Consider the following 22,885-nt stretch of genomic DNA (forward strand, 5'->3'; position numbering starts at 1 on the left):
AATTAATCCTATGGATTTATACTTATGTAGTAGAGATACAAAAACATGCTTGAGCATAATTTATACTAATTTCAGTATGATGATTAAGTCTGCACAGGGAAAATTGGGGAAGATATAGAAGTGTGGCTTTAGATGTTTCTTTGTTTAGATATTTGTTTGAGAAGTTTTTACAATATAAAGAGACAGGAAAATCTGAAACCAATATGGCAAAATCTTAATGTCTTTTAAATTTCAGCTTGGGCATATAGACATATATTTCAAAACAAATGTTTTAAAATCACAGAACATCCAGGATCCAGAGGAATTCTGTTTTCTATGTTAATATATTCCAGAGAGTTTTGATCATTATGCCATAGCCAGCATTTTTCTTTTCACCTTTTTAATTTTAAAATCCATTTATTATTCATTTGATCAATGAGAATCATTTCTCAGAGTCTCAACACCCTAAAGGAAGATCCAATCTAATTTCTGCATCCTCAGAGCTAAGGACCAACCCTAAGCACTTGTCGACCTATTAAAAGGGCACATGCCCCACAAGGTTCTGCCTGAAACAGCACATAACTTTCTTTCTGAGCTTACCTAATAAACAATAGGAAGTTGATGAATGTGCTGTATTAACTTCCTTTCATTAGGTTTCTGTTATGCATTAGAGGTATCCCAGGGTTCTCCTTTTATACTAATGGAGTAATTTGTCCAGCCCATGTGGAATGATGATCCTTTGCTACATTGTCAATATATCCCCTCCTCTGGACACTTGGATCTGCACCCCCAAACACCCCTGTGTCCTACGCACTTGATTCCCTTGAGCTCACTGGCACCATAATCAATGGGACTAACCAGGCCTCAATTAAAAACATAGCCTACATTTTAAGATACATAAAATACAAGTGAAAAAAAGGACTTAAGTATTCAAATATAGATATTCAGTATTTAGCTATTGGGGACAGGGAAAATGTGTTGTACAAGAGAAAAATACATAGCTAATTTCTAAATCTGGTTTATTTGCTTTCCTTTTTTTTTTTTTTTTTTAACTGACCATCCAAATAGTCATCAGGAAATCTCAGATCCAGCTTTCACTTTTTATGATTTTATGTTAATCACTTAAGTGTTCTTGGATTCAATTTCTTCACCTATAAAATGATGGCACTAAACTAATAACATCTTTAAGGGCTTTCAAGCTTTAAAATTCTGATCTTCTCTGTTTTCTTTAAATTTGTAATCTGTAAAGTCTCATTGCTAAGTGTGTTGCTGTTACTCTCTAGTTTTATCTACTAGATTCTAAAGAATTGCTTTAAAGTTAACTCATTGAGCTCTTAATTAGTTTTTAAAAGAACATTCAAACACTTAAAGGTACTTAAAGACTTTTAACAGCACTAGTATTACCAAACTATCGCCAGAGATCTATTGACAGGGTGCTTAAAGATTTAATTTTAAGTAATGGAGGGAAAAACAGTGCCCTACTCTCCTTTCCAACACTTCAGCATTTTAATGTTAAAAGACCAGCCTTACCAACATGGAGAAACCCCATCTCTACTAAAAATACAAATTAGCCAGCCATGGTGGCGCATGTCTGTAATCCCAGCTACTTAGGGAGGCTGAGGCAGGGGAATCGCTAGAACCCGAGAGGTGGAGGTTGCGGTGGGCCGAGATCTCGCCATTGCACTCCAGCCTGGTCAGCAAGAGCAAAACTCCATCTCAGAAAAAAAAAAAAAAAAAAAAAAAAAAAGGCCGGGCGCGGTGGCTCACGCCTGTAATCCCAGCACTTTGGGAGGCCGAAGAGAGCAGATCACAAGGTCAGGGGTTCAAGACCAGCCTGGCCAACATAGTGAAGCCCCGTCTCCACTAAAGATACAAAAAATTAGCTGGGCATGGTGGTGCGTGCCTGTAATCCCAGCTACTCAGGAGGCTGAGGCAGGAGAATCGCTTGAACCCAGGAGGCAGAGGTTGCAGGGAGCCAAGATCATGCCATTGCACTCCAGCCTGGGTGACAGGGCGAGACTCTGTCTAAAAATAAAAAGATATGCTGATCACTTGCTCTCTTGGCCTAGTAATCCCAATGTTATTAGAATGGTTGGTATCATAGCAGCACGGGGCTTTTGACTTCCTCCCATCCTTTCCTCTGTGTGAACACGTACACTTGTGGTCATTCTTTATATTATATAAATTCATTCATTCTCAGCCTGGGCCAGGGGTTCTACAGCACAGTACAGTTTACAAAGGCTTTCCGTCTTTCTTAGGAAATGCGTCTTTCTTAGCAACATGCATAAACTGTCTGCAAGCAAGGGGGTTGTTTTAACAGATAAGAATATCCTGCCAAAGACAGGAGACAAAAATTGTTTTCAACCATGTTCTCAAAGAACTTACATTGCTTATTTCAATTTATCTTCAAAATAACTTTATAAAGTTTTACATTATTATGTCCATTTTACTGATCAGAAAACCGAGGCTTATGATGAGGGGCTAGGTATCTTGCTTGGGGTTACACAATTGAAACAGCCATGATTTAAACTCCAAATTCACATTTTTTTTCACTTGATTGAAATACCTCTCCTACCAGCAAACATGAAATATAATGGTAAACAAAATCTTGATGAGTTAAAGAAATTACAAATTGTAGAGTTGTTCTTTTTTTTTAATTTTGTTTTTATTTTCTCAAGGCAAATTTTCTATTTGGAGCTTGTTAGGGATATTGAGAGAAAATACCATACTAACTAACTAATTGACATGTGTTTACTTCAAGTCGGCAGCTTTTCTTTAATTTGTTAAAAACATACAGTACTGTTTTACCATGTGTTTGTTATTATAAAAAATAATTCAGATACTTTTAGAAAGTTATTTTACATGCCATTTAGCTGTTTTCATGGAAATGAGTCACATTTGAGGAGGTCAGTTGTCATTTGAATGAGAAAATCAAATACAGAATTGCTAACAGAAAGAAGAGAAAGAAGAAAAGCAAATTTCAGGCAATCAGGGCACAGTGAATCTTGTTTACACATATTTTGGGGGGATAAACTTGATAAGCTGTCAGCTGGCAGAGAAGGCTGTCTGGGCATTCTGTCCTTGAGCAAGCTCACTAGTGGAATCAAAGAAAGCAATTTTAGTTGGTAGTGGACTTGGCCTGCAAAAGTGTAGTTGAGGAGTGTAAGTGGGTAGTCTGCCTCTGAGAAACCACAGTGGGAATGCATCCACCTGCACCTCCGCCTTGGTTAGAGCTGATCTGCACCATTCCCCTCAGAAGTAATTCTTAGTGCTTGCCTGTATTCTTTCTACACAGGCATAAGGATGTCTAAGTGGGAGGTTCCTGGAAGTTTTCCCACTTGGGGAAATTTGAGATTAGTCTTAAAATGTAGGCAAAATGGGAAGAATGGGATGGTGGCATGGATCACCATTTTAGAGATGTGAATAGTGTGGCAGGACAACAGAAAACTACACGCATAAGCAAGAGGGAACACAATAGAATGCCTAACTGGTTTAGGACCCTTCAAGCCAACGAAGGCCTTGTAAAACTCACCCACGTGTTAAGATAGTGTCTGGTGGGCAATGTGTGGCCGTCACAGATTTTTCAGCGGGATTTAGCATGTGTAGATTGTACTTCAGAAAGTGTGGAGGCAGAGGTCGGAGGTGAGCTGTTGCAGCGGCTCACAGGTGGAGTGGTTTTTGTTTTCATCAGGGACTGCCTGGTGGTATCTCACATTTCATTCAGCTTTAAAACACACAACATTTTTTTCTTTTTTTTTGAGACGGAGTAAAACACACAACATTTTAAGTACGTTTTAAAATAATGACATCAAGCTTTAGATGTCAAAATCATGTGAGAGCTGAGGATGACTTCTCAACTGCCTTATGCTGTAAAAATTTACCCAAATATTTAAATTTTGTTTGAATTTTTAATTCAGTATTTGAAAATTCAATTTGGTGTTTTAAAGACAATGACTCTTAGGCCTTAAAATGTGACAATGATTTTTCATTTAGAGGAGCCAAAGTGGTATCCCAAACAAGTGTTTGCAAGTCTTCTGTTTGATACTAAAAACAGCATTTGCAAATACACAAGAAATCCTAGGGGCTCCTTTGTCACATTCTCCATCCAGAAGCTGTATTTTGTGTAGACTTAGAGTAAAGGATCAAATTCTCTCGCATATGGGTTGCTACCCAGCCTTCTAAGTGGTCTTCCTGTCTGACGTCCTGTCCTACAGCCCTCCCCTCTATGCTTAAACCAGTGTGACCTTCTGGTTGAAATACTTCAAAATCTTCCCATAGTCTTCAGGAGAAAGCCTGAACTTCTTAGTGTTGCCTACATGGGTTTTAATTATACGAGTATAGTGTGCTTTTCTTTCCATATCCTTAGCCTTGAAGACCACATACATTTTGTTTTTTACCCATGTTTACCTTACCTCCAAACATGTTATCAAACATTGCATGATATTTTACCTCCAGGCTTTTCCAAATTCTTCTTCCTTAACCCTAAACTATCTTTCCCTAAAAAATATTTCCTTCCTCCTCTCTATACTCAACCCCACTTAACAACCAATTGCATATAGACAACTCTTTTATCAGGCTGCTTTTCTCATTACTATTTAACAAAACCCAAAGAGATCAGTGTCTAGGAAGAGGTGGAGCAGGATAGCTGAATAGAACCCTCCAGTGATTGTGCTCCCCTCCCCAGGAACACCAAATTGAACAACCGTCCACACAAGAAAGCACCTTCATAAAAACCAAAACTCAGGTAAGCAATCACAGTACCTGGTTTTAACTTCATATCACTGAAAGAGGCACTAAATAGGGTAGGAAGGGCAGTCTTCACTTGCCAACACCACCCCTCCCCCACCCCCCAGCAGCAGCCACATGGTGGGGAAAGAGAATCTGTGCATTTGAGGGAGGAAAAGCGTGGTGATTGTGGGACTCTGCACTGGAACTCAGTGCTGCCTGTCACAGTGGAAAGCAACACAGGGCAGAATCCAACTGGCACCCACAGAGGAAGTATTTAAATCAGCCCTCACCAGAGGCAAATCATCCATCCCTGTGTTTGGAACCTGAGTTCTGATAAGCCCTGACACCTCAGGCTAAAGCACGCTGAGGTCCTAAATGAACTTGAAAGGCAGATGAGGCCAAAAGAAATGCAATTCCTGGGCAAATCCTGGTGCTGTGCTGGTCTTGGAGCCATTGGACTTAGGGTGCATGTGGCTTAGTGAGACACCAGCTGGGGTTGCCAAGGGAGTGTTTGTGTCACCCTCCCCCAACCCCAGGCAGTACAGATTGCAGATCCAAAAGAAACTCCTTGCTTCTGCTTGAGGAGAGGAGAGGGAAGAGTAAAGAGGACTTTGTCTTGCACCTTGGATACCAGCTCAGCCACAGTAAGAAAAAAGGGTAGCAGGCAGAGTTTTGAGGCCCCCATTCCAGGCCCTAGCTCCACACCATGGGCCAGAGGGAAACTCACTGCCTTGATGAAAAGGACCCAATCCTAGCAGGATCTATCACCTGCTGACTGAAGAGCCCTTGGGCCTTGAATAAACATCAGCAATACTCAGGTAGTACTTATTGTGGGCCTTGGGTGAGACTCAGTGTGATGCTAGCTTCAGGTATGTTCCAGCACATTTCCAGCTCTGGTGACTGTTGCAGGAGAGACTCTTCCTTGAGGAAAGGAGAGGGAAGAATAAAGGGGATTTTGTCTTGCAGCCTGGGTACCAGTTGAGCCACAGTGGGATAGAATACCAAACAGACTCCTGAGCCCCCAATTCCAGGCTTTCGCTCCTGGATGGCATTTCTGGACCTGGCCTGGCCAGAGGGAGCCCATTGCCCTAAAGGGAGAGCCCTGGCCTGGCAGCATTTACCATAAGCTGACTGAAGAGCACTTGAGCCTTGAGTGAACATCAGCAGTACTTGCCATGGGCCTGGGGCAGTTGTAGTCATGGGGTAAGACTCATTTCACTTGACGAAAAGAAAAGGGAAGAATGGGAAGGAATTTGTTTTACAGCTTGAATGCTAGCTCAGCAGCAGTAGAATAGAGCACCAAGAAGATTCTTAAGGTTTCTAACTCAAGGACCTGACTCCTGGACAGCATTTGTGTAGCTGCTCTGGGATGAGTAGAGAGAGAGAGAGAGAGAGAGAATGAGAGAATGAGAGAGACTCCATTTATCTGGGGGAAATAAGAGAAGAGATTGTCTGGTAATACGGGGAATTCTCTCAGATCATACCCAAGACCACCAGGTGGTACTTCTATGAGTTTGAAAGAGACACAGTGTTAATGGGTATGGCTAAAGTCACCAAACACCAAAGACTTACATCACAAGACTCAATTCCCTTTGAATACTTGGAAAGCCTTCCCGAGAAGGTACAAACAAGCCCAGACTCTGAAGACTACAATAAATACTTAACTCTTCAGTGCCCAGACATTGACAAACATCCACAAGCATCAATACCTCCCCAAAAGAATAAAATAAGGCATCAATGACTAATGCTGGATTGGCAGAGATATGCAACCATTCAGACAGAATTCAAAATACCTTTTTTGAGGAAGCTCAATGAAATTCAAGATAACACAGAGAAGTAATTTAGAATCCTATCAGATAAATTTAACAAAGGTATTGAAATAATTTTAAAAATCAAGCAGAAATTCTGGACCTAAAAAATTCAATTGGCATACTAAAGAATGCATCAGAGTCTCTCAATAGCAGAAATACTCAAGCAGAAGAATTGGTGAGGTTGAAGACATGCTATTTGAAAATAGATTCAGAGGAAACAAAATAAAAAAAATAAAGCATGCCTATAAGACCTAAAATATAACCTCAAAAAGGCAAATTTAAGAATTATTTGCTTTTAAAGAGGTCATTCAGACAGAGATCAGAGTAGAAAGTTTATTCAAAAAGATATTAACAGATAAGTTTATAAATCTAGAGAGATATATCAATATTTAAGTACAAAAAGGTTACAGAACACCAAAGAGATTTAACCCAAATAAGACAACATCAAGACATTTAATAATCAAATTCCCAAAGGACATTTAATACCCAAACTCCCAAAGGACAAGAATTAAAAAAAAGATCCTAAAAGCAGCAAGAGAAGAGAAACAAATAGCATACAAAGATGATCCAATATGTGTGGCAGCAGATGCCTCAGTGGAAACCTTACAGGCCGAGAGAGTGACATGACATATTTAAAGTGCTGAAGGAAAAACAAACAAAAATCTTCTATCCTAGAATAGCATATCCAGTGAAAAGATCCTTCAAATATTAAGGATAAATAACAGCCCCCCTCCAGACAAACAAGAGCTGAGGGGGTTTCATCAATATCAAAACTTTCATATAAGAAATGCTAAAGAAAGTTTTTCAATCTGAAAGAAAAGGATGGTAACAAGCAATAAGAAACCTTCTAATACAAAACTCACCAATAATAGTATGTACATAGAAAACACAGAATATCATATTACTGTAATTTTGGTGTGTAAACTATACATATCTCTTCCCTTGATTACAGATGATGCAAGTTCTGTGAACTTCATGACAGCATGGAAATCCTTTTTAGGATCTGCCCTAACCTCCCCTCCAGGCCACAAGCTCAATGACCAGGATTAAGTTACAACAGAATCCAGCTGGAGTCATATGGGGTCTGAGAAGGGAGTAAAAAGACTATATTTCAAAAGAGTTGCAGAACATAGCTAACTTCTACTGGCAGGAGTCTGGAACATATGTAAGGGACTGTTTTTTGTTTGTTTGTTTTTTGTTATTTGTTTGTTTTTTGAGTGTGCTGGATCCAAGAGGCAAGAATAGCAAAATCTTTAATATGGTGCTGATGTCTCAAATAGGTAGAATACCTTGTTCTGTGAACCAAGGAATGGAAGCAGAAGTACATTGCTCACTGTCACTCTCAGTAACTCCTTTAGGGGAATTTATGTTTCCTGTACCCCAAATTCTGGAATCTTAAATATGTTAGTTACCAAGGAGAAACACTTCCAACTAGGAAGATACAGGAAGACTCCCATTGAAGTGCAAGCTATGGCTAACAGCTGGTTACTTCAAGTTCTTCTTGGAAAGTGAAGAACAGAAAATAAGAAGAGTCATCATCTTAGAAAGGATAATTAATAATGATTATCAGAAGGAGAAAGGGATACTGTTATAATGGGGACAGGGAAAATATATTTGGTACTCAATGCACTTGGGCACCTTTCAGCTATACCCTTGGCAAATTTTCTTGGCAAATGAACAAGTGTAACAGCCTTGGCCTAAGAAGCCTGTGTGACCAGGGACTCACGTTTCTTAGGCATGTGGGGATGGATCACGCCACAAGGTAAACCACTGAGACAAGCGGATGTGTTAGTTGAGGATGAAGGGAATCCAGAAAGAAAGTAAAGGAGAGACACACACTGAGTGTCAGTTGTGACTTCAAGACCAACTATAGTAGCAAAGGCCATATATTTTCCTGTTAATCTTCTTTTTCTAAGTTTCCCCTAGAAAGAGAGGCTTACTGGGATCCTTCAGTAACTGTTCCCGGAATTGACTTGAAGAATTGTATCCTCGTATTGCAAGGGGTGGACTATAGAGGACACCCAGATTATCAGGACTGAAGGATTTATTTTCCCAAATGCTGGGAGTGCTTCCAGCAGACAGCTCTTATCTATTAGCCTTCTTTGGAAAGTGCCTAAACTCAAGAGAGCTGCTTTGCCCAGGGTTATAGCTGGTGCCCTGGCTTGCCTTTGGGACTTCTTGAAAAGTTGGAAATTCACATTTCTCTGGTCAGCTCCAGTGATGAGGACTGAGGTTTTTGTTTGACCACAGATACCTGAACTTGGAATTTTACATTGGTCAAAAGCACATGTCCTCCCACCATACTCCACCATCCTCAAAGAGTATTCCTCATGTTTTTTTAGCTCATCACTAGTCCTCCCAAATCAGTTCTCTCCAGGTCTCATCACGATCACCTACGTCTGGGATCTCCTTTTGTTGTTCAGCCTGCTTTACTTACTTATCTTCTGTTACTACCTTGATCTTACAACTGGGACTTGGGTAGGTAAGCCAAAAATAAAATTCTAAGGCCCCCAACCATCTGAATGGACCCCTCCTTTCAGCCAAGGACATTCCAAAGTTAACCTGAAAATCTTAGTTCAGACCCTCATGGGAAGGGGGGGTCAGGTATTTCTCATTATACCCTCCTCCTTTTTGTAATTCAGGAAAAGCTGAACAGTGTTAACATCAACACAGACTTTAAGTCGAATAAAAACATTTAAAATCTCTTCTCTCTGAAGCCTGATACCTGGAGGCTTCATCTGCATGATAAAACCTAGGTCTTCATGACCACTTATTCTAAACCAGACATTCCTTTCTGTTGATAATAACGCTTTCAACCAAATGCCAATCACAAAATTTTGAAATCTATCTATGACCTGGAAACCCCAACTTAGAGTTGTTCCACACTTCCAGATCAAACCACTGTAAATTTTACATGAATTGACTGATGTATTATGTCTCCCTAAGTTGTATAAAAACAAGCTATTCCCCAACCATCTTAGGCACATGTCAGAATCTCCTGAGGCTGTATCATGGATGTATCCTTAACCTCACCAAAATAAACTTTCTAAATTGATTGAGACCTGTCTCAGATACTTTTGGGTTCACAGGTGTAAGTGGAGGGAAGACTGACTTCCTTTCTCTCACAGGCCATATGAATCTTGGCATCTAGGATGAGGCTGGGGAGGTGTTTTCACATGAAAACTAGGGCATGTCTCCCTAAGAAATTGGCCATCTCCAGGACTCCCAAAGAAATAACCTTTGCTATATGGTGATTTGCAGACCAATAGTGTTAAGGAGAGAAGATACATCCTTCTAAGCTGTAATCATCACAAAGCAAGCTATAATTTTAGAAATTGATACTTGGAAGGTATTATGTGTTAACAATTACGGTCAGGAAACTGGTGGTCAGAATGGAATGAAAGCAAAGAAGAATTAGTTAGAAGACAAATGGGATTTAGGTGGGATTTGGACTCTGCAGAAAATCTCATGGCTGCCAGATTCAGCTAGAAAAGCTCATTATCAGTGTTTAACTTATTTTTTCTAATGCTAGCGTATGTCCGCTAGTTTCCTTTGTAGTCACACCTTGAAGTGGAAGTGCCCTTTTTTTTTTTTTTTTGAGACGGAGTCTCGCTCTGTCGCCCAGGCTGGAGTGCAGTGGTGCCATCTCGGCTCACTGCAAGTTCCACCTCCTGGGTTCACGCCATTCTCCTGCCTCAGCCTCCCAAGTAGCTGGGACTACAGGTGCCCACCACCATGCCTGGCTAATTTTTTTTTTGTATTTTTTTAGTAGAGACAGGGTTTCACCGTGTTAGCCAGGACGGTCTCGATCTCCTGACCTAGTGATCTGCCTGCCTTGGCCTCCCAAAGTGCTGGGATTACAGGCGTGAGCCACCACACTCAGCTGGAAGTACCCTTTAAGTAAACAGTCTCACCTTTCAGGGCAGGCAGATATGAGATATTACAAATATATTGTAACTCTGCGGAGTTAAAGTTGACTTCAGAATACAAATTTCATGTACCAAAGTAGCATTACATTTTCTCTCTTCAGAAATGCAAATCAAAACCACGATGAGATACCATCTCACACTGGCCGGAATGGTTATTATTAAAAAGACAGGCATGTGTGTGGGACTTTCATTTATCAGACCCCAGGAACTCAAGCTTTCATGAGCCTCTGGGTGGACAAGTACCAGCCCTAATCCTTGGGATGGATGGAGTATCACAGGGAGCAGGCAGCCCAGCTGTACAACCTGGTGCAGGGTGGTGAGTTTCCTCTCCTTTAAGTGTATGGACCATCAGGTGCTGGAAAAAAGACAAATGCTGTGTGTGTTCTACATGAACTTTATGGTGTTGGAGTGGAAAAATTGAGAATTAAATATCAGACCATCAGGACTCCATCTAAAAAAATTGAAATTAGCACCATTGCAAGTAATTACCACCTTGAAGTTAATCCCAGTGATGCTGGAAATATTGATGAGGTAGTAATTCAGAAGATGTCGAAAACAGTGGCTCAGTCACAGTAACTTGAAACAAACTGTCAGATATTTTAAAATGGTATTATTGACAGAAGTTGACAAACTTATTAAAGATGCTCAACATGCCTTGTAAAGAACCATGGAAAAGTATATGTCCACCTGCAGATTGATCTTGTGCTACAGTTCTACATCTAATGTGATACCACCTATTTGTAGTAGGTGCTTGGCAGTTTGTGTGCCTGCTCCCAGCACTGGAGATATTTACCATGTGTTATGTACTGTGTACAAGAAGGAAGATCTGAATCTTCCTTCACAACTGACTCATAGACTTGCAGAGAAGTCCTGCAGAAATCTCACAAAAGCCCTGCTTATGTGTGAAGTAGGATATCACTAGAGACCTCATGGACATTAAAAGGATGATAAGAAAATATTATAAATAAGTCTAATCATATAAATTTGACAATTTAGATGAAATAGATTCCTTAAAAGCCACAAACTGCTGAACTCACTGAGAATATATATAATATATAATTAATATATATAATTAATTAGTATATGTGTGTGTAACTTATATATAAAACTATTTCTATTGAAGAAATTGCATTACTAGTAAAGGGAAAAATCAGAAAGCCCTGAAAAAGAAAACTTTCTATTCAGATGGTTTCACTGGCAGTGAAGAAAAGGCAAAATCTGCAAGATTGGTAAGGAAAATCGCCTAGGCTAGACGAACTTCTCTTTGTTACTTGGTCTACCTCTAAGGTTTATCCAGTCAGGCTTTACAGTGCTGTAGTTACAGGAGAAGACCTGGAATGCTGGTCCCTGGTGGAGTAAAGGAAGGATCTGTCCACCCAGAGAACTTAGCCCTTTTTATAGTCCATACTATGAATACTGAGGACCTTGGAATTCCTTTCTCAAGTGAGCCTGAGCTTGCTTCCAGGGTCTCCATGGGTCCCTTTCTGAGTTCATCCCTATACTAATGAGTTGTTCTCAGAAAGCATAAACAGAGCTTGGACAGGGTTAGAGGTGTTCACGCAAACATGCAGGAAGACCTTTGCAGGGCAAAATGGAGAAGAGAGTGAGAGGAGGGAGACCCAGGCCTCAGCTGGGGGCCAGGGACTGAAGACTGGCTCTCCTCATTAGACCCTTATGTTCTAGTGAGAAATTTCATGGGGTTTGAGAATTCTAAACTTGAACTTGAAAGTCATAAAGGCATATTTTTTAGGGTAGGAAGAGAAAATGCATTTTATTCAGTCATTTGTTAACTTGATGAATGGCTTTTAAATATCTAGGCATAGGGTAAATTGTATTCATTTGTACTCTTGTCTTGGGTCCCACAATGTAAGCACCAGGATGGGTTGGTGAGGGGGCTTTGTTTACTAACAAATTTTGAGCTCCTAGAATAGTCCCTGGCACAGTGGGCACTCAATAATAATTTTGAATGAACGTGTAGATGAATGAATGAGTTTAGTCTTCCTATCATCCCAAGAAGAATTCCAGATATAAAGAAAGTGGCCTACTTGAAGGTGAAGAATGGGAGGAGGGAGAGGATCAGAAAAAATAACTATTGGGTACCAGGCTTACTACCTGGGTAACGAAATAATCTGTACAACAATACCCCCACCCATGATGCAAGTTTACCTATATATCAAACCTGCACATATATCCCTAGACCTAAAATACAAGTTTTTTTAAATAAGAAAGAAAGTGATACGTGGACATAGAGTGTAGAATAATAGTCATTGGAGACTCAGAAGGTTGAGAGGGGAGAAGAGAGGTGAGGGTTGAGAAATTACTTAATGGGTACAATGTACACTATTTCACCTATAAATATGTTCACATAACAAAACTGCCTTTTTACTCCTTGAATTTATACAAATTATTTAAAAGGCAAATATAAGCATACTTTGTTAAAAAAAAGTGGTAATAAGAAGTCACTGACACTTGATAGAAGAATGAATGTATAAAGGATGATTTGAGAAGGAAAATCCTTTAGGGTGTTAGACATAAGGAATACGCTGTTATTTGCTCTGATGGACCGTGTAAAACTTAAATCTATGAGGCCATCTCAGAAGAGCCACCTGGGCCCCAGTGGACTGTCACAAGCTGTGTTTCAGGAATTCCAGTCTTAGTCATTTCCTTGGAACTTGTTAAACCTCTGCTGTGAGCCCCAACCTTGAAGTGATGCAGCAGTGACTCAGACAGCTTCCCTGCCCTCCAGGACTTTATTCAGTATCTGCCTTGTTTGTCAATGAGAGGCTGATTGTCAAAAGAAACTTTGGCTCAAATACGATACCTGAACAAAGAATCTCAGCATTGAAATAACCAATGGTATTCTTAGAAAAAAATAAATTTGAGAACGTAATGTAAGAAATTGTAGTAGTAGAACATGTTTGTCTCATGCCGCTAAAACTTCTCCATGTACCATTTGAATCTAATTGAAACAACATTTTCAAATAAATCCAAACTAGTCATGTTCCTGTAACACACAGTCATGGTTATTACTCAATTTCAAGATGAATTATTCTCAAACATTCACTATATCAAGGGGAAAATGTAGCCAACAAGCAATTTAATTATTTAAAAGAACATTGGAGCAACTAAACTTTTTCTACAATTACCACATGAGTAAAACAGAAGGACAGAAAGTAATGTGTTAACTGTTTGCCATTAAAATGGCTCATTGAGTCTCTAGCAATCATATGGTACAAATAGGACATTTATATAACATGCAAATATAGCGGCCAGAAAAAAATCAGCGGCAAACTTTCACACAGCTCATTGACTTATGGTCTTTAATAAGGAAGCCACAATGGAGCAATTATTTCACTGATAACACATTTATTATTGCTGTAATTTCCTCCTTAGCTCTGTTAACTATATTATTAAATAAATAGCAATACTCACGATTTCTTTTAAAATGCAACTAACTGCTATGTAAAGAACAGTGAAATAAAATATATTTATAAAAAATGAATATTTGTTTACATTGTTTTTGAGTTAAAAAATCTATCCCTTAAATAAGACAAGCAGACACAAGATACTGAAACCTGACATAAAAATATTTTAATGTATATATTTATCCAATGTGCAGAGCACAGAGCTATAGAATTGCTATTATTGATTATTCAGCAAAATAACATCTTTTGCCTTGATTACACATGTTTATAAAGGAAAATTGAAAAACTCATGTAGATTACAAAGCTATTACCATAACCATTCTACTATCAACATAGAACTATGAAAAATACAATTTACAAAGTGCTAAGTACACTTGTACACTGTACCCTATTATACTTGTATTAAAGTTATTGGAGAAAATGAAAGAAAAATTATTCTAAAATTGGAAAAAGGAAAGAAAAATTTCCATAAAAATAACATTTTGATATGTAAATGGGATTAGTAGCATAGTAAGTTAATAATTTTCCAATTTTAATTATTATCCAGCGTTTGCTCTTCAGTTGACTATATGCTTTCCGTGTGTGTATGTGTGTGTTGTTTATTGCTATAGCATTGTATGTATACAATCATCATTATATATCCTTAACAGACATAGAAATACTAGAAAAATGTAATCACTTTTTCTTATGTTTGGCTTCCTTAACTTATCTTTAAATATGCCCATGACATTTTAAATTTATGTTATTATCATTTTTATCTCTAATATATCTTTTTTCTTCTTTTTTTTTTTTTTTGACAGGATCTTGCTCTGTTGCCCAGGTTGGAGTGGAGTGGCACAATCTTGGTTCACTGCAACCTCCACCTCCTGGGCTCAAGTGATCGTCCCACTTGAGCCTCTCAAATAGCCAGGACTACGGGCATAGGCCACCATGCTTGGCTAATTTTGTATTTTTTTGTAGAGACAGGGTTTCTCCATGTTGCCCAGTCTGGTCTCAAACTCCTGGGCTCAATTGACCCACCCACCTTCACCTTCCAAAGTGCTGAGATTACAGGCATAAGCCACCATGCCTGGACTATTTTTATCTCTAACATTTCTTTATTTTTCTCATAGTCTTCCTTTTATTGCAACCATTTGCAATATAATCAAAGCAATATTTTTGCTTTTTATCACCTATGGATATTAATTCTTCTTATGTTTTCTTTTATTCAGAATATTGCCTCTTTTTCTTCTGTTTTTTTCTCTGTTTTTTGAATTTTTTCTCTGACCTCCATGTTAAATACTTTCTCAAACGCTTAATCATCCTAGGCTCTTAGGAACATACATCAAGTTGATATTTGGCAACTCTCCATGTGATTTTGTTTGTGGGGCATATGGTGTGGTAGTCATGATGGTGGTGGTGGGGCAGTAGTGCCTGTCAACTGATATACTTCATTGTAGATTGATCAGAAGGAAACCCAGGCCATTTATTTGTGGGATTGCCAAAGGTCAATTGCTGTCAGTCTTGGATTCTTTAATCTCCCATTCAAGTTTGCTGTTATAAAGCTGACTTTGGGGTTTAGGATTTGAACAGAGAGAGAGCTGGGGACTCACTTTTCAGCAGACAGATTTTCTCTTAATCTGTTATTTTCAGTATCGGAACATCACCCCCAGCCTTCCTTGTACCTCGTATTCTCAAGGCCCAGTGCTTTTTCAGTTAAGACCTTGGGAGAGTAAACATCCAGGCTTCTTCCAGAGTGGAGAAGGAACAGGTCCTTGGGGTTCTAGGAAAGACAAGGAGATCTAGATTTCTCACTGCTCCTTAATCAAACTTTCAAGTACGTTTTCTGTTTTTCAGTTCCATCTAACTTTCCTGACTTCAGAAGTACCTGATGTAATAAATGTGTGTGTATCTGAGGGTGAGATGGGGCTGTGGCAAGAGTTATCTTGCTTATTTTTGGCAATTCATACCCAACCACCACCAGCAGCTCACATGTTTTTGTGTCTTCTCTAATACGTCAGTTAAATTACTTTCTACTTTTATTTATCCTCCATTCTACTTTTCCCATTCTCTCTCTCTCATTTTATGGATTTCTTGCATTTTAATGGGATATGGAAATCTCAGAAATAGTTATAGTAATAGTGGTAATATGCTATTTCTAAAAGCTAAATAGGGAGTGATGAGAAATCAGGAAAAATCAACAAAGAAGGGTGGTGGATTGGATGGTCTGATGGCCTGTGCCATCAGATCTCTTTAAATGAAGAGATTTTCCTGGTGGGGGTTTGTGAAAAGGGAGGATAAATAATCCAGCAATAAGCATTATGAACAGCTAACCCTCTTCCAGGCCCTGTAGTACTTGGGTTGTGAGCAAAAGAAGCAGCTACCACTAAGAGGGTTACCAAAGAAACAATCTCCTTAAGGTGGGCCAGGTGCCAATGAGCTCTGGAGGTGAAGGAAATTCAATAAAAAAGAGGCTGAGGAAGTTGGGAATTTTGTCAATGCCATGTGAAGTGTTCCAGAAGGCATAATGGAAAGGCTTGGGAGCTTGGTAAGGAGTAAAAATTTGGCTTAGGTTATGAACATTCAGAGTCCTGTGAGGAAAATATCCTAGTGCTAATGGATGACTTGAGTTGTTTGGACAACCAGCAGTGACCTAGATAGTGATGGGTGTAAGAATTAAAGGGTTTGTCCTGGTGGTCCATGGAAAAGATGAGTGATCACTTTTAACAAGAGGAGCCTTCTGAGGCCTGGCCTTTTGTATGATTGGGATTGGTTAGACAGGTGGTGCTGTGGCTACAGGGACTAAGCCAAGAGTATCAGGGGCCCGGGGTGGGATCTCTCATGTTTAGGAGCATATTGGGCTCTATGGCCTTCTTTATAGATTAAAGTAAATGATGTGGTTTACCCAAGCTCACCACAAACTCTAAGGCCTCCATCCACGCAACTGTGACCAAATCTGCCATCAGTGATATATGCAACCACAGAAAGCGTATCTGGGCTTTATTTTCCTCACCTATAAAATGAAGGCGTTGGCCTACTTCAGTGCTTCTCAAACTTTTCCACCACACAGCTCCTGGAGAAACCTGCAGGGGTGGCCTGAATAAACAGCATTTATCACATTGTAGCTTAACATTCAATGTGAAGTTAAATGGGAGATAATATTAGCCCTTGCAATGTGATCATTTCCTGACAAATTAATTAGGTTTTACTTTTCTGCTGTAGAGAACCATGCCAAGTTAGAGATATAAGTGTTGTGCTTCCTGTATTTTTTCTCTTCTGTTTCATGGAGGTTGTCAGATCCGTGTTTTTTTCTATTTCATGTTTTTTTTCACAGTGTGAGTGAGAAGCTGATGGATGTTATTCATTCAGCCTATCTGTGCAAGTCTGAACTCATGCAGAAGCCTATTGTATGTGTAGAATTGGATAATGCAACGGAAAAACAGCATGGGCCATGAGAGAGATGGTGTATTTCTCCTCAATCTGTGAGAAGGACAGAGTTTGGGAGCCTGTGTATAGGGCAGACTTAGGCCCCATTCCTGGTTGCACCCAGGAAGTCTGTGGTGCCACCAAAAGCTTTACCTTGATCTGGAGGCTCCAGAATCAGAGATTTCCACATCTGAGCTTAACTCTGTTGCAGCAGATTTGTTAGTTTTAAGAGACCCCAGGTCCTTGAACACAGTATCAGCAACAATGGAGTGAAGACAAGTCATCCTTATCCCATTGGAGGGACTTCATGGAGGACTCTCAGATTCTCATACAACTCTAGAAGGAACTTTCCTGGCTATTGTTCAAATTCACTTTTGAACCAGCTTAGCAGGTGGTGTTAAGAGTCATGTTTTACCCTATGTAAACTGTCTTGGCCTCCTTTCCTTCATTGGAGAAATGAAAAAGAGAGACCTACATGATTTTTATGGTCACATCCAGTTTAAAATGTAATTCTTTTTTTATCAGACAAGTGATCCTACTCTAAGAATTCCTTCCTGCCCTATCTCCCCACCAGTCCCTAACCCCAAGCCCACTCCCTGTACTAACACAAGCAGTTTCACTAAGCCATTGCACTCTAAGTGAGAGAGAAATATATTCTTTGCCAGTCCCTCTTGATGCTCTTGTATGTTGGGGTGTTGGAGTTCATTCTGACCATTAAATTAGGAAACGTTGAGTAATTTCTTAGTTCTTCCTCCTAGAAGAGCCAACTTCAGGAAACATGGTAAAAATAGCAAGCTTCTTCTTTCTTTTTTTTTTTTAAGTGTTCTTAATGAAAAAGAAACATGATTTAAACCTATGGAGCTCAGTAACATTTTTAAAAATCCAAAAAAAGTAAGACTGTAAAATATGTAAGAAGTGTAAGTTTAAGTTTTAGTAAACAGTACATTAAAATATATTTTTTTATTAAGAAAAATATCCTAAAAGCAATTATTTGCTCCTTTGTGTACTTTAGAAAAGGTAATTTCCCAACCCTTAATGGCAAAAGCATTTATACTTTTGAAGAGAACGAAAGGAAGCAGGGAACTGGCACCTCCTTCATTAGTCTATCTGGTTTGTTCTCCATTGCCTTTTCCCCATATAAACCAGAAATATGACAGTCATTATTCCACAACAATCAAAATACCTCTTCATGAATCCTTGAGCACATGGAAGCTCCTGCAAATAGTTTCCTTTATTAGCAGTAATATGTGGCAAAGTTAGGGTTTGAGCCCCCATCTTAACATAAATGCCATAACTGTTACACTGTGCTACAGTTGGTAAGCAATGACATTTACTAAAGATTACATCAAATAATGGTTAAGATTTTAGACTGACAGAGCAAAGTTCAAGTTTCAGCCTTGTTACACACTAAAAGAAGTTTCTTGGGATTCCCAGGCAAGAGAGCCAAATAGGAACAGCTCTAGTTTGTAGCTCCTAGCAAGATCAACACAGAAGGCAGGTGATTTCTGCATTTCTAACTGAGATACTTGGCTCACCTCATTGGGACTGGTTAGACAGTGGGTGCAATGCTTATTTTGCCATTAAGCAGTGGTCAGCCTTTAAATAAATGGGAAGTTGAGACTGCTGTTGAACGGTATGAACATGAACATGGCCCAGTGATTTTTGGAACACACACACACACACACACACACACTCACTCACACAAATATACAGATTCCCACATTCTTTGGATGGGGCAGTTAAGAAAATATTGTCTGTCACTTGGAAGAAAATGCCATAGCTGGACTTCCCAATGACGCTAGTGGTCCTCTGGCTGACACACAAGAAGGTTTGAAGGTAATACTTGCTATTAAGGAGACACATTTAGTGTTAATGTCAAATGGCTGGCTATTTGAACAAAAAAGGGTGGCTAATAGGGGTTGCTGCCACTGTTAGCATGCCACTACTCTTATAATCTAGAGAGAAATAGAGAGGCTCTTCTCAGTCTGTCCCTTTTTTCTGTGTCACTGATGTTAAGGGAAATCAAAGAGCTTGGGTTTTTTCTCCGGCATTCTACTCCGACAGTTCTTTTCCTTCCTTAGCATCTCAGACTATCTGGCCCTTACAGCCTTTCCATTAAGAAGCATGAGGAGGGCTTTAGTCACGCAGAATATTTTAGAGGTCCTCAGTCTGTGTTGCCTCAGAGAGGCTGATTTCCTTTTTATTTCATCAGGGGAGAAGTATTTATTCTCCCTATGAGTACAAGCAATGCATGGTACAAACGGGAGGCCATCCCTCTCCCCCACCACAGCAACAGTTCAGAACCACACAGTGACCTGGCCCTCACTCCATTCTGCTAACTTACAAACTATTCTCTAAAATTTATTTCCATCTTATCCTATCCTCAGAATGATATTGAAAACTACCCAGATAAAAATTTGAGGATGTCTCAGTCATGGTGTTTCGCCTTCTGACTGCAATCTCAGACTGTCCTGAGAAAGATCTTTCTCCTAGATGAATCCCCTTTGACTGGTTTAACACTGATATCATTCTTGAGTTGGACTTTTACAACATTGCCTTTGCTTTATCACAGGGAGCCAGTTTGTACTGTGAATAATGTAATAATACTACTACTTGATCAAAGCCTTATACTCTCAGGCATGGTGCTAACAGCTTTATATACATTACATTATTTAAGTCTCAGAATAAAATAACTATTATTATCTCCATTTTATAGATGAGAAAATGTAAGCACAGTGCTAAATGAGTAAAGGGTTAATACACCTTTTAAAACTACTGTTATAATTATAAAGAATGATTTTATAATGTTCTGATGCCATTTGGTCCAATATATGTATGAAATCAGCATTCCAATGTGGAAGACAGGCACATCACTGTATAGATTTAAAAAGTTTTTGAAAGGGCTGTAATGAAAATATTCACAGCTGCTAAAGTCTAAATGTTTGTGTCTCCCCAAATTCATATGTTGAAATTCTAATCCTCAAGGTGATGGTATTAAGAGGTAGTATCTTTGGGAGATGATTTGATCATGAGGGAAGAAGTCTCATGCATAAAAATAGTGCCCTTATAAAAAAGGCCCAAGGGAACTTGTTCACCCTGCCCACCAAGTGAGGGGACCCATCGAGACAGTGCTATCTGTGAACCAGGAAATAGGTCTTCACCAGACATCAAATCTGTATCCTGTGCTTCCCAATCTCCAGAACTGTGAAAAATAAATTCCTACTGTTTATAAGCTACTCAGTCTATGGTATTTTGTTATAGCAGCCTGAATGGGTCAAGATAATATATAGTGTGATTATATCATGGAAGAAGGTCTGATGACTCTGTGGTTCAGACAGTGTGTGGGGCCTGCGGGAGGAAATTGCGAGAAGCTGTCCTCCCTTATTTGTAAAAGTATGGGGCAGTTTGGCTGTCATAATAATTTGAGGGAAATACTCTCATTTGGTTTATAGAACCAAAGATGCTACATTCTCACACAACTAGAGCAGGGTATCACAATAAATCGTCTTATCCAAAATGCCATGTTGTGTAAATAGCAAGTTTTTGATTTGTTCTCTTTTCTCTGAATGACTGAGGGAAGCGTGTTTTAACCTCCTAGTATGATGGTGGATTTGCCCATTTCTTTTTGTACTTCTGGTAATTTTTCCTTTCTCTTTATGTTGAGACATGCTATTAGATGAATACAAATTTAGAATAGTTCCTTCTTTCTGGTGAATTGAGTCATTATATAATGACATGTTCCTTTTGATCACTAGTAATGCTTTTCCTTAAAGTCTGTTCTGCTCATTTTAATATAGGCACAAAAGCTTTTTGTTCTTGGTTAGTGTTTGCGAAGTATGAGTTTTTTGTGGGATGTGCACACAAGTTTTTTTAAATAAACTTTTTGTTTTAGGATAGTTTTAGATTTACAAAATTATTTCAAAGATAATACAGACAGTCCCTATAGACCACACATCCAATTTCCTCTGTGATTCACATGCCATGTTAGTGTGGCATATTTGTTACTATTAATGAATCAATATTGATATCATATAATTAATATCTACAGTCTATATTTCCTTAGTTTTTACCTAATGTCCTTTTTTGGTTCCAGGACATTGTACAGGGCAACACAATACATTTTGTTGTCATGTCTCCTTAGGCTTCTCTTGACTGTGACAACATGAGAGCTTCCCAGACTTTCCTGGTTTGTTTGCTTGTTTTTGTTTTTGTTTCTTAAATGACCTTGGCAGTTTGAGCAGTACTTGTCAGGTATTTTGTAGAATATTCCTCAGTTGGGATTTGTATGATGCTTTTCTCATGATTGGATTGGTGTTAGATATTTTTTAGAAGACTACACAGATGAAGTCATATCATCACATCATTTCAAGTATACTTACTATCAAAATGACTTGTCACTGTTGATGTTGACCTTGATCACTTGGCTAGGTTCTGTTCATCAGCCTTCACTTCTCCACTGTGAAGTTGCCCTGTCTCTCCCTATCTCCTGCCTTTTCCATACTGTACTCCCTAAAGGGATATTCTTCACAGCCTACCCTTCAGGAGTGGGAAGTTATATTTGCCTCCTTAAACACAGAATATGTCATTAATTTATTTATTCAATTATGATTTACATCAGTATGGACTCATGGATATTTACTTTATACTTTGGGTTCTGATCCAACCTACTTGATTTTGTTGCTCAAATTGTTCTTTTGACATAATACTGTCTTTGTGCTTATGTTTTTAAAAGAACTTCATTACTTTCTGTCACTTTAAGATACTCTAGCCTCATTCTGTGTATTTCCTGTCCCACTTTAAGAGGAACTCATTTCTCCAAGCACCACTTTCTTTTATTTGAGGGTACTATTAGAAACCGAGATCTGGGTACTAAGTGTGCTTGTTGCTACTAGAGTATTTGTTGCCTATAGGTCCTCTCAGCAGACAGAGCAAGGAAATACATGTGTGTGTATCAGCCTGTGTATTGCTTATATCTATAAATATTTATATGTGGCCATATATATGTATATTAAGCTAAGAATGAGTTTATACCGATGTTTCCAACTCTAATATACTACTATACACACCATTCTAGCCTCTTCCTCTGACTTATCTGTAAACTCCCTTGCCAACAGTAGGAAACCAGGATCCCACCATCTACCAACCATTTAACTGTCCTATTCCAGTATAATTACATAGTAGCATCAGAATTATTAACTCATACTCCCACGGTAGGGAGGACCTTTATCAACTAGAGTGCAATGCTTATGTACAGTTTTTTTCTCTTTAGTTTTATAGACTCTACTCATTTCCAAAGTTACTTAGGTAAGCACCTTTTCCTTCACCCCCTTCACTGTGGTTGTTTTATACATTTGCACAACAGTTAGATTCTTTTGTCATATACCACATTTCATCCTGGGATTTCCTAATCTACTAAGTTATTTTTAAAATTTGTATACATTAATATTTTCTCTTTGTGCTGTAAAGTTCTGCGGGTTTTGATCGATGCATAGTGTCATGTATCCACCATTACATGACAGAATAGTTACACTACTCTAAAAAAAAATCCTCATGCTTCGACTCTTCAGCCTTATTGACCTCCCCCTGAACCTCTGATAACCACTGACCT

At 38.9% G+C, this 22,885-nt stretch overlaps 1 pseudogene; it reads left to right on the plus strand.

Annotated features, from left to right (window-relative positions):
* The first annotated feature begins 10,666 nt into the window (after nt 1-10,666).
* On the plus strand, nt 10,667-11,369 carry LOC100441273 (replication factor C subunit 3-like; annotated as a pseudogene).
* Nucleotides 11,370-22,885: the final 11,516 nt, after the last annotated feature.

Source organism: Pongo abelii, chromosome 2, assembly GCF_028885655.2.
Source record: "Pongo abelii isolate AG06213 chromosome 2, NHGRI_mPonAbe1-v2.0_pri, whole genome shotgun sequence".
NCBI classification, from domain to species: domain Eukaryota; kingdom Metazoa; phylum Chordata; class Mammalia; order Primates; family Hominidae; genus Pongo; species Pongo abelii.